Below are 15,623 nucleotides of genomic sequence, written 5' to 3' on the forward strand. Positions count from 1 at the left end.
CCAATGTCTCAGTGAAAACCCAAAGGATGATTAAGTGAGGCATTTCGAGCATTACTAGCGTCTGTAAGATAAAAAACCATTATGCTTCTTTACCATCTAGGGCAATGCTTTTGAAAATCTTCCTGCAGCATCAGGACAGCCTGCAGTGCAGCAAAATTATTGTTTTCCCAGCCCTATATCCAAGTGCCAGGCCCAAAAGATACAGTGACCCTCTTGAAGGAGCACAGTATCTTCAAAGCTTCCCTAAAAGAAGACAAAACAAAACAGAATTTCAAACATAAGGTGTTTCAAGAGCATTGAACAGGCTGGAACTGCACTAAATATCAGAAGCTTTCTAGGATCCTCCCAAAGCACAGGCAATGAAATAGGCTTACTGAGAGAAGCATCATCAAGGTCTGAGACAGAAAGAGAATGTGCAATAGGGTGTGTAAAAAAAAAAAAAAAAAGGAAAAAAAATCCACAATACTAACAGATTGCACCAGCTTTAGTAATAATATAGCATACTTTAAAGGATGACTAAAGCACTAAAGCATATGGACAAATCCTGTGCAGTTTGCTCATACACAGATCATTCTAGTGATTTTTTTTTTTTCCTTCATTAAAAAGTGAGACAAAAAAATGCTGTTATGTCATTGTCCTGGGTTCAGCTGGGATAGAGTTAATTTTTACAGGAACATGGGAGGTGGGGGGGCATAGCCGGGGCAGCTGACCTGAACTAGCCCAGGAGCTATTCCATACCGTGTGACATCATGCCCAGTATATAACTGGGGAGCGGGCTGGGGGGTGCGCTCGACTTTCGGTGGGGGAAGTGGCGGAGTGTCGGGTTGCGGGTGGTGAGCAGTGGCACTGTGCATCACTCGTTTTGCATACTCTTTCATTTGTACCGTTGTTGTTGTTGTAACTTCTCTTTTTGTGTTGTCCCTGTAAATTGTCCTTATCTCAACCCACGAGGTTCCCTTTTTTTTTTTCTTTTCTCCTTTCTGATTCTCCTCCCCATCCCACCGGAGGGGGGCGGGAGGAGTGAGCGATAGGCTGCGCGGTCCTTTGTTACCGGCTGGGCTGAAACCACGACAGTCATATAGTTTGAACTTCTACCTGCAGTAAAACATCATCCTTGGCACATTCCCTGCAAAAGAATGGCAATTAGAAGCTGGATTGATTTTTGTTTGTTCACAAGCATTTGTAATCGCCAGTTACAATTTAAGGTCTCCAAACCTTTAAAGCTTTTTGAACAAAGAATGTAATGCCCTGGTCAAGATTCCAGGAACATGCCATGGATATCTACATGATAGCATATCTATTCTCCATACTTTTCGGGGGGCAGCTGTGGGATAACAGCAAAACACGTCCATGTGCTCCAAACAGACACCAACAGACAAGTATGAAAAATAAATGGTGACAAAGTTCCTAATTTAACTTACCAGTGTATACCTCCCAACAGTATAATCAAAAAAAAAAGATTTCATGAAACCAAGATTACAATTAGCACCTGTTAAGCTCTTAAGACAATCTGAGAAAATATCAGTCCTACTACTCTGAAGAGTCATAAAACGGACCCCAAAGTATCTCTGCTCATGGAGGCATCGCAGATGCAGAAGCTTACCCATAAGTCTCTTTCTTGAAACTTACAGCAGTTAACCACAATTTAAACTACAGCACAGTATTGTGAAGCAAGCATCCTTACAGAAGATGTTATCTGCAATATATAGAAAGGGAACTACTAACAAGACTAAAAGCATTCTTGATGACATCATATTATTTCAATTTCCCTTGCGTTCTTAAATAGCAAAATGCATGTGATACTGGAGAGACCATAGCAAAGTTGCAACAGTAGATATGCCTCTCATCCTAAAGGGTAATATAGAACCATTCACAGTTTCAGCTTTGCTCCTGAAGATGCGTAGTGGTTTTTCTATCTCTCTTCAAGTAAACTTGCAAGGGGTTTTCTGAATACAGAACGCTACATGGTTCTATTATCGTTTACTGCAAATTATCAATCCTTTAAAAAGCTGTCTGAAAGATCCTTTCCTGCCTCCTGAGCACACATTAGCTTTCAGCATTTCTTCACAGAGAACTGTTGGGACACCTTTTGCTTCCCACAGTTTTATATTTAATTTTGGCAAAGATAGAAACATGTCCTCAGTATTAAACAACTCGGCCAACTGCAAACCTTGAAAGCGATCTGTGGAAAGAAGTAGACAACGACAGACTTTCCTCCTCACTGGTAAACTCATAGCTACCTACAGGTAGCCATCTCTACTGTCCAAGTCTTCTCTTAGTTTAATTTTCATTAAGTAAAGAGAATGCCAGACTCAGCTAGTCTCATTACAGAATCTTTCTGATTGCCCTCCTGTGCATTATTTTAATTTCTGTTGTTCATACACATTCATGTATAAAGCTGTATGAAACCATATTAAGTACTAAAACAGTGCCAGACAATTCCCACATGGCTGTAACAGGCATCTTGACAGCCAGAAAAGATTCCACCTCTTTCTAATAACATTACTCCATTGATTTTGTCCAAACAATATCTAATCTCATGGCTCAACTTTCACCACACAGCTGGTTTTGTCCCATACTCTTTTTGTATTACCCTCAGCAATTGAACTTATTCTACCAAACTTGCATAATGGTCTTGTGCAGCATTTCAAGATAAGACTAAGAAGGTCTTGCTACTCTTGGAGGCAATCAAGTGCAATCATCATTGTACTTGGAGAACAGGCTTCATGAGAGTCAAGTCTGGAGCTAGAATTATAGAGGTCATATACAGAACCTGGTCCTTACTCTGGTAACAGATCATGTCTAAGTGTTTGACATATAAGCATCAGAAAAAATAGTGAGAAAAGATGAGTCTCTGCATATACTACATTTTGCCAATTTCCAACAAAGTGATAACCATGTTAGGGCAAGGAGGAAAAATATGGGAAGCTGAAGACATCATCTGACTTAATGCTTTCAGTGGCATAGAAATTTTTTTGGCAGAAGCTTGTGTTAATGGTGGCTGTTCTTCCCTGAGAAAAGGTAGTTACATATATAGAAAAACCTTTCCCACAAAAATCAAACACCTTGGAGAGTGTCCTGGTTTCAGCTGGGATAGAGTTAACTGTCTCCCTAGTAGCTGGTACAGTGCTATGTTTTGAGTTCAGTATGTAAAGAATGTTGATAACACTGATGTTTTCAGTTGTTGCTAAGTAGTGTTTAGACTATAGTCAAGGATTTTTCAGCTTCTCATCCCCACCCAGGGCACAAGAAGTTGGCACAGGACACAGCCAGGGCACCTGACCCAAACTGGCCAATGGGGTATTCCATACCATGGGACATCCCATCTAGTTTAGGAACTGGGAAGGGGGTGGCAGGGAATCGCTGCTCGGGGACTGGCTGGGTGTTGGTCGGCGGGTGGTCAGCAATTGCCCTGCGCATCATTTGTACATTCCAATCCTTTTATTACTACTGTTGTCATTTTATTAGTGTTATCATTATCATTACTAGTTTCTTCTTTTCTGTTCTATTAAACTGTTCTTATCTCAACCCACAAGTTTTACTTCTTTTTCCCGATTTTCTCCCCATCCCACTGGATGATGGGGAGTGAGTGAGCGGCTGCGTGGTACTTAGTTGCTGGCTGGGGTTAAACCACGACAGAGAGTAAGCGTTTTAAAAAAAAAACAACGCAAAAACACTTTTCATAAAGTGGGATGATTTATAGTTTGTGTCTTTCTCATCAATCTTTAGCATGTGGATAGCATTCAGCCTCATTTGTTCAACACTTACCTCAAGACAGCTTCTATGCTGTGATAAGCCTTTAGAATGGTGTCAGTAGTGTTGCTTAAGCATACTTCTATCCAGTCATTGAGACAACCTATCTGTACCAATAGCGGTGGCCACTCTTCCCTGCTATACCCATGACATGCTGCAGCATCATTATCAGGATACCTCACCTCCACAAGAATTAGGGCAATTCCTTTGTCCAGGCTGGATAGCAGCAGACAATATTCTTCTTTACTTTCTAAGTAAAAATAAAAATTTAAGTATGACCAAAATTCCTCAAGTAACCCACCAGAGGTATTGCAAAATAAAGAGGTCCACATGCTCTTTGTGTTTAGCAATCAATGACATCAGACACGTTTCTCCTATGCAAACACTAGGTAGAGTTCCTCAAGCAGCATCACACTACTCTTTGCTACTCTTAGACATGAATAAAGCACCCCATGAGCCAAAGTTTCAGGGCAAAATTTTAATTATATGCTGTGAACCATTATTTGTACAGTTTTCATTTTCTTATCGATTTTTTTGTCAATGCAGGGCAAGAAAATTAAAGTTCTTATCATGTCACTGTCCTGTCAGGATAATTTATCCCTGTCTCTACTTTGACCTTCAGTTTGTCAGGAATAATAAGCTAAAAAAAAAAAAAAAAAGAAAAAGAAAAAAAGAACTTTTTCCTCTGCATGTTAGATTTATCATTCAAAAACTTTTGAGGCCAATGTTGCTCCTGCCTCCTTGACTGCTTAATGTCTCCTATTTAAAGAGTTAGAGATTTTATACAAATATTTAGTAAATTATTTTTTTTTTACTTCCTTTGGGTTATTTCATGGCTGGGTATCCCTCTTATTGTGATTCCTGTGTCAATTTGTTTTTTCCCTATCCTGAAGAAAACCTCTTTATGCATTTATGTCACAGCACTTCTTTCATAGATAAATACTGAGAATCAGAGAAAATTTCAGAATACAAAATTTCTTTTCAAGCCTTTCATTTTCCCTAGGTATATTTCTAAGGTTATCACTCACCATAACACTCTTTAAGAGATGGCAGAATCTTTCTTCATTTACCCCATAAGTCATGTAGGATTATCAATTCCTTTCTTTAAAAATACGTTTAAAGTTCAGTTTTACTAACATTTTTGCAATTTAAATACACAAGCAAGCTCATCAAAATTGTATACAAAACAATACTCTGTAAACCTATATTTGGATTAATGTGTACTTCAAAAATTTCTTGTCAGATAGCCTCTCAAAAATCCTTTCTCCCAAATACATATTTCATATACCTGCAATAAGGAGACAGCCACAGCTTTGATTTAAGCTAGCACTAATAACCGTCCTAGCGAAGATCATGAGAACAAGGGCTTCTGAGTAGGCCAGAAACCTGAGTACATCTCCATGGCTCCTGACAGGCTTGTAAGCTGCATTGAAAGTTATGTTTCTTCACCATTATCACCCATGTTACCACATCAAATTAAATTTAGCATATTATAGAGTGCTGCAGTCTTGCCTACATTAGGCTTCATAAACATGAAGGCATATTTTTGGGGGATGATAACGTTCATCTACACTTTTCTTACATCAACAGAGCAATACAGCCACTTCCTGAAAACAATTCATCTCAGAAGACAGGAGATAAGTAGTCCCCTGAAAATGGCAATGAAAGGGGATTCATTTGGGGTTTAGATTTTTATGTGGCTGAAGTTACATATAATTATTCCCACCTTAAAAAAGAATAACAAGCCTGCCAAGCTTTCTCAATCATTCCACCTCTGAATTTAAATTTCATTTTCATGGTTTCAGGCAATAGTTTTCTTCGTTAACAAGAACCTAAAAAATTGACAAAATTGGGTGAAAAGTACAAAGAAGATTGCAATATTTGGTAGTGAATTTGTCCTGACAGTGCAAGCTTGACTTCCAACTGAATTTAAAGGGAGGTGGGGGAGATCATATTTTATGCCAACATTACAAAACTGATACTACATCTAAGAATATTTTATTCCAATCTGAATTCAAGTGTCTAAACAAAGGTCTTTTCTTCAATGTTGTGGGTTTTTTCCAAAATAAAATTAGAATAAATTTGAATTTGATTAAATAAGACTTTCTAGATTAGAAAGAAAATTTCTTCAGATATTATAAACCAAGTCTATTCTTTTCTTTATTTACACATTTGGCATTGAAATAGTCTAAAAGTTTCTTTTTTCTTTGATTCTATTTCCTGACACAATAGGAATAAAAAACTACCAAAAAATTTATTTATTCTTTTAGATACCTGTGAAACGAGCAAACAGGTTGTCTAGAATAAATCATTAGTTATTTTATGTCAGTTAATATTTTGCAAATATTTTGAGTATATTCAGACACAGTGCCAACCAAATATGCAGAATAATTTGGGAAATCAGGCACTAAAATAGGACGCCCAGCACAATCCTTGACTCACTCTTTTTTCTTTCCTAACTGTAAGAAAATCAGCACTATTATGATAAACACAAACATTACTATTCCACACTCAGATAATCTGCACATCTACACAGATTAGTAGGTGAACCTGGATACAGAAAAATGACGCCCATTATTGAAAACAAAGTCATGAGAGGAAGTCAACAAAGGAAAGTTTGAGCTTATTTCACTCTAAACAAGGACAAAAACCCTCTTAGTAGTCTGTCCTGTAACAAGACTAGCTTGAGTTAAAGAAATTCAGACAGGTGTTTCCCAGATAAGCCTAAACAAACACTTCACAGCTGATCCTGTAGCTTCAGGAAGTCAAACCTGATTTGTATAGTCCACTCCATATTCCTAGTCTGTTAAAAAAAATTAGAGCCTTTATAAAATTTAAAGTGCGCATTAAATACACATCATAGAACGTTCTCTTCTCCAAATCTGAGCTGTCTGAATATGTAGTGTTCCTTGCTTAGGTGCATGTGGTGCAACTTTTCCATGCAGATCTACACAATTACTCTCGTATTTTCTCAGGTTATGTAAGCCTCCTGTATTGGGTTTGCATGGCAAGGTTTTGGTAGGAGGGGGCTAGAGGGGTGGCTTCTGTAAGAAGCTGCTAGAAGCTTCCCCCACGTCCGATGGAGCCAATGCCAGATGGCTCCAAGATGGACCCACTGCTGGCCAAGGCCGAGCTCATCAGCGATGGTGGTAGCATCTCTGGGATAACAGATTTAAGATGGGGGAAAAAGCCTGAGCAACAGCAATTGCAGCTGGGAAAGAGGAGTGAGACTATGTGAGAGAAACAACCCTGCAGACACCCAGGTCAGTGAAGGAGGGGGAGGAGATGCTCCAGGAACCAGAGCAGAGATTCCCCTGCAGTCCAGGGCGAAGACCATGGTGAGGCAGGCTGTCCCCCTGCAGCCCATAGAGGACCACGGTGGAGCAGATATCCACCTGCAGCCCGTGGAGGACCCCATGCCAGAGCAGGTGGATGCCCAAAGGAGGCTGCAAACCCGTGGAAAGCCCACGCTGGAGCAGGCTCCTGGCAGGACCTGCAGACCCGTGGAGAGAGGAGCCCACGCTGGAGCAGGTTTTCTGGCAGGACTTGTGACCTCGCAGGGGACCCACGCTGGAGCAGTCTGTGCCTGAGGGACTGCAGCCCGTGGAAGGGACCCACTCTGGAGCAGTTCGTGGAGCAGGGGAAGAGTGAGGAGTCCTCCATCTGAGGAAGAAGGAGCAGCAGAGACAATGTGTGATGAACTGACCACAACCCCCATACCCCATCCCCCTGCACTCCTGGTGGGGAGGAGGTAGAGAAAATCAGGAGTGGAGTTGAGACTGGGAAGAAGGGAAGGGTGGGGAGAAGGTGTTTTAAGATTTGGTCTTATTTCTCATTATCCTACTCTGATTTGATTGGTAATAAATTAAATTAATTTCCCCAAGTTGAGTCTGTTTTGCCTATGATGGTAATTGGTGAGTGATCTCTCACCTACAAGCCTTTCATTATCTTTTCTCTCTCCTGTCCAGTTGAGGAGGGGAGTGATAGAGGGGCTTTGGTGGGCACCTGGTGTCCAGCCAGGGTCTACCCATCATACCTCTCCTTACCCCAAACTGGGAAAAAAGAAAGTAAGTTTTACCAGAACTTGTTGTTTTCTAATAGCCATGTTGTTTATCTGCCTCATAATCTACCATGCTCAGTTCAAAAGGACAGAAATGGGCTGTTGTTGTTTCTGTTTAATTAAGATGTGTAGAAATTCAGGAGTAACACACACTGGGTAAAAGCATCTAGATCTTTTGAAGGTTTAGGACAAACTTTGTAGACAGCATCCCAGAAGCAGTGCTCTCTATTTCCATTCACCTGAATTACTTGTCTGAGGTAAGTTTATGGATGAGGTAAGTTTATGCACCCTTTTTGGATGCAGATGTCTAAAGTCTGAAGAGGTTACTTGCTGAGGCTTACATACTCGATGTGACACCTTGAGAAGCAGGCTTCTCTGTCAAAACCAGACCAGGCATTTCTGCACTGCATTCTCAAAAGGAGGTGTGGTGGGGAACACAGTGCAAATGTCTCAGTGATTTTCTGCTTAGATAGTCTAAGTTCAGTTGGGTTAATTAGTTTCAGTACACCTGGGCCCAAGCTGATTCAATTCAGAGCACCTGTCTCTGTACCTACTTTTGTCTCTGTTAAAGGAAGGCTTATTAGATTGAAGAGTTGCTCACAAATCTGAGGTTTCTATATAACAACAAAAGTGCTGGCAAAAGCCATCGTGCTAAGGACAAAACACGCTTTTCAATGAGAGACTGTTAAGACAGCAGAGTCCAGGACTCAAGGGCTAGGAAGCACCGTTGAATGATAGTTACTCATGCAACATTAATTCACAGTATCTTTTCTTTTGCATGCCCATTAGGTTAGGGCCTAATTACATAAGCATATACTATTAAGTCCACAGGATGACCAAAGAATTCAACACTATTTTCATTTCAATAGAGTGAGCAAACAGGAACAGGAACAACATACACTGTTGCTGATTAACATTAAATAGGGTTCTTTGTCTTAATACCTTGGCTTTCCTATTCTCCAGCCAATAATAAACATTAAAGAGTCCTCAATAACATATTCAAAAAGAACATGTTACAGCATGCTAATAAAGGCTTCCATCTCGGGAAAGGCTTCAATTTGAACCAAGTTCTTATTTTCTGTCTCTAATTGGAGAACATTTCTGTAAGATAATGCTCTGTCTGGCAGGTTTTTGGGTGGTTTGTAACCATCTTTTACAAAAGATAAACACAGTAGCTGCTGTTGCTCCAAGCTGATATTGCCTCCTTGAAGGTAAATTAAAAAAGGAGAAAAACAGAAGAGGGTTTTAAAAGAAAAGCAAGCATTAGAAAGCACAGGCTCTATTCCTGAGGCTGATTTTCACTTGCAGCCTTGCTGCTGCGAAAAACACAGAATATGTTTTTATTAGCTACTCCAAAACTTCAGAATATTGTTCTCATCACACTGTGTTTTTAATGTCTGAAAAACAACTTCAGAGTATATAAAAAAATGCAGTAACAATAAAGGAGTAAAACATCTCTGCGAAGTTCAGAAAACAAACTGGCTGAAAAAGGCAACATGTTTTCCCAGTTCCCAATGTCATGTTCAAGTCACTTAAGCACGTTCTATTGCAGAAGACTCAGCTGCAGCCTTGACAATACTGTTATTGCATATTCAGTTCTCCTGTCTAACTGGATAAAACTACTTTGAAGCTAGCTCAAGGTACACAGAAGATTGTGTTCAAGCAGAGCAGAGCAATTACATCAGCCACTGTTGAGTTTGCCAATTGAAACTGAATTTATAAACCAGGTAGTCAGCTAATTTAAGACAGGACTGTTGCTATTCTTGATGAGGATTATAATCTGAATCATCAACTTTGTATACAATTAGACCCTTATTAGCATCAAACTACCACTGATCATTCTAGCATTGCAATAAAACACAGGAATAGCATTTTACATTGTGAACAAATAATTTGTACTGCTGAGCTAATGTAGGGGGCGAATATTGATTTCCCTCCACTCTCCAACTGTCATTCTTTTAAGCATCACAAAGGAAAAAAATGCATTTATGGAAAGGTGAGGACACCTTTTACTTTCATAGACTCTTAGAAAGAAGTGACAAATTACTTGCCTATCCTCCCCCACCCCCTTCCCACTTTTTCTTCCCCTGCCCCAGTCACTAATGTTATACAGACATGTTACTTCAAGACATCATTGTGAACCTGAAGCATGTAGCATTCAAACAACGGTTCCATGTGTTCCTTCTTGATATTGTTTCACTGAACTACAGAACCAACTCTGGAAATACAATACTCTCATCTAATCAAATCAGTAAGTAGGTATGTTAGTATACCAACGAGGCTAACATTTAAGACTATTTGTAACAATTTTACAAACCAATAAACGCTCCCATTATACAAAGAGAAGTTACACTGAGATATGTAAGCCACACACCTAGCTACAAAACAGTAATATCACACCAACTCTAATTTACAGGAATGTATTTTGTATAACAAAATTCTAAAGGCTTTTATAACAAGAACTTTGTCTCTAGTCCTTTTCTTTGAGCATGTTCTGAAAAATGTCACAAGGCTGACCTCTGCTGGGTCATAAATTACCAAGCATCTAGAGTGATACACAATACATTAAATAATTATCAAGGACAAGAAAAGAAGGAATTTTTCATAGGATCCCAAAATATTTTGCATAGATTTCAACATCAAAAGGACATATTATTCTTCACACTGTCTCTTGCAACAAGAAAGTGAATACACTGCAAGTCATTACAACAAACAAGAAACTAATGATCCCACTACTCGTTTTCTCACCAGAATTTGAATACAAAATTAGCTCCAGGACTCAGAACTACTGCTTTTTATGAATTAAATTTAAAAGCTAGCACTGCATATAAGCTTTGAAATCACATAGCAAATCTTAGTCATGCACAAGGCCAGATCCTCACATGAATAAGGACTCAGGTTAAACAAGGAAACAAAAGAAAGATTTGCAAACATGTAAATATATTACATTGTGCCTTTTATTCACCTTTAGAGTCTGTTTAGAAGTGCCAAGGTCAGTCCATCCTTTCTTCAGCAGGCACGCTCACGAATTATTGCCAACAGCTTCTCTCTCAGTCACTGCTTAAGTTTCAGAGAACCTTGCAGTGATTTCAAAACACAATTATAGAGAAAGTGTAAAAAGTTCACAGGAAGAAGTAGCTATAGACAGCCTGAAGTTAGTGCTAAGACAAGAGATACTTCAGGCTGCTTTAGATGTTCAAGAGTTGTCTTTCCTAGATATGATCAGTTCAGCACCACATAATCCCAGGTTAAAAAAAAACAAGACCAAGACACATATTTTAAAATACCTACTTAGATGATAAATCAGCAACAACTGTATTACTGTAATTCATACCAGCCACCAGATCACATTTCTATGTATCTTATGCTCTCTCTCAATCCCAGGCAAAGCAACTGCAGCACACCAGAGACATACCTCACCCTCCCTGACCAGAGTGCTGGGCAGAGCAGAGCTGATTTTCATTATTCCCAGAAGCAGCTGTGCCCTGGCAACTCAAAAGGTGACCCCTCTTTGCCTATATTCACTGGAGTTTGGCTGAAGAACAAAAGTAACAAATGCCATTTTCTTTAGTTGCCTCAAAAATCAACAGAGGAATGAAAATCAAATGTTTCACATCAGCTCCTGCCTATCAAGTCACTGACTGAAGCTAATGAATTTGAACAGATGTGTGACTCACATGTGAAAATCCATAGCATGTAAAGACAGAGGAGCCCTGAGATTTTGTCCAGTCTTCCACACATGATGAGTCATTACTCTTCCCCTCTGCTCACCCTGCCCAGAGCTCAATGACTTTGGTTTCAGTAAAAATCCACCAGAGAGATCTTCCTCTGAAGACACCAGGAAAAGTTAAAATTCATTACATTCCCGTCATTCAGTACCCTCATGTAAAAAAACACATATCCCGCTCCATCTTCCATCCACTAAGTATTACTCCCTTCTCAACTCAACTCTTTGCTGCTTACCAATATAAATACTTCTTTATGTGAATGTATGCCACAAGATAATCAAGTGACATCCTGTTCTTGCTTCTCATAAATGGGAAAGACTGAAGTAATGCAAGCTCTCAGTTTAAGGAAATAATTCCAAATACTCACCTTGCATCATCTACAGTTTTATAAAAGCTGCAAAACCTGCGATGTTTCACTGTCAGTCAGTCAGTACTGATTCTAGAGGTCACACGGCATGAGTCAGCTGATTTTACGTAACAACCTCCAATTTAGACCTTCAAGAACCACATTAGCCCTTTGCCTCAGCATAATGTCAGGAAACCTTCTTCACTGTGAGAGAAACCTGTCTTTCCTCCTCTTTTTTTTCCTTTTTTTACATGACCTATATATCTTGTTCTCAGACATATAACTTTGAAGTGACCACATTTGAAATCATTTTCAACCTGCGCTGTTCCATATTAATGCCTCTATTATTACTAAACACTCTGAAAACACTAATGAGATTAGCTAATGATGCTAACAGTGATTTTTATATTTATTTTCATGCCCTCAAGGAAAGCACTGGCTGATAGGAAAATCTAGTACTAATTTCCTGCAAAAACTCATAAAGGGTATCTCCATCATGATTCCCCTGTACCTACATTTACGCAGTTCTTAATCACTTAAACACTAACATTATCCAGGAATAATTTTATCAGATGCTACTAAATGAAATAGCATAAAAAGCCTATTGTATCCACAGTTTTCAGTCATATCCATGGCTCCATCAGTACTTCCAAGGAATGCATAAAAAACAAATAAGAGCTAAGTCTATTGTCAGTTTACCTAAATCTGCTATACAAATATCCCACCTTCACTGAAAAATTTTCAGCAGTGAAAAACTGACACACATTATAAAATAGACTTGTAATCTCCATCACTAAGAAAAGCAAGTTTGCCATGCAAGAGAGTATACTCTCTACAAAGAATTAAAACAACGCATTGACTAAGCTTTAGCTCTATTACTGCACTTTTTCCCCACTAAAATTCTGTTTCAGTTTTTCCATTGTTTTGTCCAGGTTTGCCATCAGACTCATTTGCTATTGGCCATTTAGATTATTCTCAATTATCCTCTTGAATAACGGTGTATTTAGCACTGTTCTGGTATTTTTCTGCTTTTGCTAGGACAAACAAGAGATCTTTTCAGGCAGCTTCAGACACCTTAAGTCCCAAAAAAGCAATAAAATTGAAAATTACTGCCCCTAACCAATACTGTTTAAATAGCCTGCCTCTTTCAATTACGTTTAGAAAGGACTTCACAAACATGTATCAGCTTCCTTCTTTTTAAACACAGATTTCAGCATCTCCTCTATGCTATTTAATTATCTTGGTAAAATTAAATGGGAGTTAGTCACCAAAACAGAAACTCATGAAGAGGGACTTACTTCACCTAATTTTCTATATTTATACTTAGTAAATTTGTCCAATCCTTTTACAGACAATAGAATGCAACACTCATTTCTCAAACATGATTCATATAGAAAGGAGAGAAATAGTGTCCTGGATACATAACTATTCTATAATCTAGATATCTGGAAAAAAAACCCAACAGCAACAGAACTGACATCTAAGACAGGAATAGATGTTGATAAACAAATACCATACAGCAGACGCTTGAAAACAGAGCTAAAAACTTGTATGAATTCTAATACCACTTTACAGGCTTTGTTTTCCTGAAAAGCTTGTCACCCCACACTTCTGCTTCAAGTCTAATGAACTGATGAAAATAGTAACATTAATGCATTACAGCTGGTATAAAGTACACCAGCTGTTCCAAATTAATAAAATTAATTCAAGTGCACTTATATACCTACAGAATGTTATCTGTGGGTTTGTGGATTTAAAATCTAAGAAGTATGAGCTTACCTAGAGCTACAATAACTAGAATCATAAGCTCTGAGGCAGTAGGAGACTTAAAAAATTGTGACTAAGAAATAAAGCAAGTCATTTGAGTTAGCACAGTCTCTGTGAAAGAGACTCTCTTACAATGTAAAACAACTTTTTAGAAAAGAGGGGAAAAAAGCTCTGGCATATCACAGCAATAACTTAAAAAGTGTGGTATGTTAACATACTACCTTCTTCACTTTAGTCCTTGTTTCCACTTAGTAGAATGAGAAGATGAGATCACCCAGATTTTGCCTAAGCTTCCTCTAATAGAAAGTAACATCTGAACAGAGTTTCAGAAAATAACTTTAGTCGCCAATCTTTCTCCGTAGTCATAGGTGTAAACAGCTGATACCGCAGCCCTGGTAAATTTGGTGAGTTAAACAGACTTCATACAAAATATGAGCAATTAAATAATTTTTATGTATTAGCAACTAACAATGGAAGCTATTACTCAAAGAACATCAGAGAACTAGTGCAGAAATAGACACATGTGAACCAAAAGGCTTTCCAGATGACTGATTGTTAATTTAGGAGCTGGAGTAAGCTGTGTTTGCGTAAGGAAAGAAAACAATGCAACAATCAGCAAGAGCAGTGTTAAGCAAAGACTCGGCTCCCTTCCCAAGAAAGGAAGATAAATACTGTTCTTCCTTCTTCCAGGAAATGCTGGAGCAAAGCTGTCACAGATGTGTCACTAGGAACCAGTAGGTCAGGAGAGAGGTTATGCTCCAAGTGGGTAGCAGGTGAGGGAAAAGGCATTGCTCTGCTTGGGGCAAAGAACTTAGCAAAGAGGGGGGAAAAAAAAAAAAAAACCAACACCCACAAACCAAACAACAAAACCCACCACAAAACCAAACAAAAACACCCACGCAATAGAAGTTTCTATTCAAAGATCTTGTCCAAAAAGCTTAACAGTACCATGACAGCTAATGGCATTATGCTAGAAGTTTCAGTACTGAGGAGTGTCGTGGTTTAACCCCAGCCGGCAACTAAGCGCCACGCAGCCACTCACTCACTCCCCCCCCCCCACTCAGTGGGATGGGGGAGAAAATTGGTAAAAGAAGTAAAACTCGTGGGTTGAGATAAGAATGGTTTAACAGAACAGAAAAGAAGAAACTAATAATGATAATGATAACACTAATAAAATGACAACAGCAATAATAAAAGGATAGGAACATACAAATCATGTGCAGTGCAATTCCTCACCACCCACGGATCGACACCCAGCTAGTCCCCTGAGCGGCGATCCCCCACTCCCCCCAGTTCATATATTAGATGTGACGTCACATGGTATGGAATACCCCACTGGCCACTTTGGGGTCAGCTGCCCTGGCTGTGTCCTGTGCCAGCTTCTTGTGCCCCTCCAGCTTTCTGGCTGGCTAAGGATGAGAAGCTGAAAAATCCTTGACTTTAGACTAAACACTACTTAGCAACAACTGAAAACATCAGTGTTATCAATATTCTCCTCATACTAAGCTCAAAACGCAGCACCATACCAGCTACTAGGAAGACAATTAACTCTATCCCAGCTGAAACCAGGACAAGATGTTAAAGAGCATTGTCCAAATTTAGCAAGAAATAACTCCTACTTACATACGAGCTTACAGGTGTATATTTCAGATGCTCCTCTTAGGGTACAAATGTCGGTCTAAGTAGACTGAAAAAGCAGCTGAAACATCTTCCACCTTTATTGAGTCTTCCTCCTGATGTACTTTAAAAGGTCAGCTAGTACTCCATTTAGTAAGCCTTTTCAGAAAATAGTCACTAGGTTAAAAAAAAGAATGTTTGGCTTATGGTCCTCACAGTTCAAGGGAAATAAACCCAATAGGGCCCATGTTATTCAGTCTTGGCAACATCAAGACACTGCAGGGCTTTAACACAGAAGGTTGAATTCCTGAGAAAGTATCAAAACTTAAGTTTCTATTGACTATAGTTTAGG

The 15,623-nt window shown here is 39.1% G+C and overlaps 1 protein-coding gene across 1 annotated transcript in view; it reads right to left on the minus strand.

The window, feature by feature from the left end:
* Positions 1-260: 260 nt before the first annotated feature.
* Positions 261-15,623, minus strand: part of DEPDC1B (DEP domain containing 1B) — a 41,342-nt gene continuing 25,979 nt past the window's right edge. Inside the window, exon 12 of the transcript XR_012649085.1 lies at positions 261-1,126. The gene's annotated coding sequence lies outside the window, so the exon portion shown is untranslated. The remainder of the gene's footprint in view (positions 1,127-15,623) is intronic.

Source organism: Buteo buteo, chromosome Z, assembly GCF_964188355.1.
Source record: "Buteo buteo chromosome Z, bButBut1.hap1.1, whole genome shotgun sequence".
In the NCBI taxonomy this organism is placed as follows: domain Eukaryota; kingdom Metazoa; phylum Chordata; class Aves; order Accipitriformes; family Accipitridae; genus Buteo; species Buteo buteo.